Source organism: Penaeus monodon, chromosome 19 (genome assembly GCF_015228065.2).
Source record: "Penaeus monodon isolate SGIC_2016 chromosome 19, NSTDA_Pmon_1, whole genome shotgun sequence".
NCBI lineage: Eukaryota > Metazoa > Arthropoda > Malacostraca > Decapoda > Penaeidae > Penaeus > Penaeus monodon.
The window spans coordinates 11512657-11513219 of NC_051404.1; positions in this window are offsets into that span (position 1 = coordinate 11512657).

A 563-nucleotide genomic window follows, 5' to 3' on the forward strand; every position below is an offset into this window, starting at 1 on the left:
CCGTTACAGGCAAGGCCCATCGACTAATGGACCGGACGTGTTACATTAACCTCATTACTGTAGTGGATCTAGAAGTGTGGCTTACCTCTAGAACACATCCTCCAGCGAGAAACAGGGCATCCACATGTATCTCCTTCGTTTTTTATCTACTTTGCCCACTCCACCATAGATATTTAGTCCATCGAAAAGGCGCTTATGGTTGTAGCCACAGTAGGGTCTTTCCGGCTCATTGTATGAGACAGTTATTACTCTCGAATGAGTCAGCAAAGTAGTAGTCATAGGCTTTATAGCTTATTCGCAGAAAATGGTTGTGTTTCTACCGTAACCTTCCTGAAAAACGACGATATAAGGGAAATACAAATTGTAGGATATTTAACCTTCCCTCACTTACGACATAACACAGTACCTGTACCTGTGTCTTTGAAGTCTACTTATTCTATCGTTGATGTAATCCTTGTGTATATTTACTCACTAGATCGCCTTCATTACGCAACAAATGTTACCATGCTTCTATTACCAGGTTTGACGAACCCAAGCTACCCTGTAAGTAGGTCGCTCCAGCT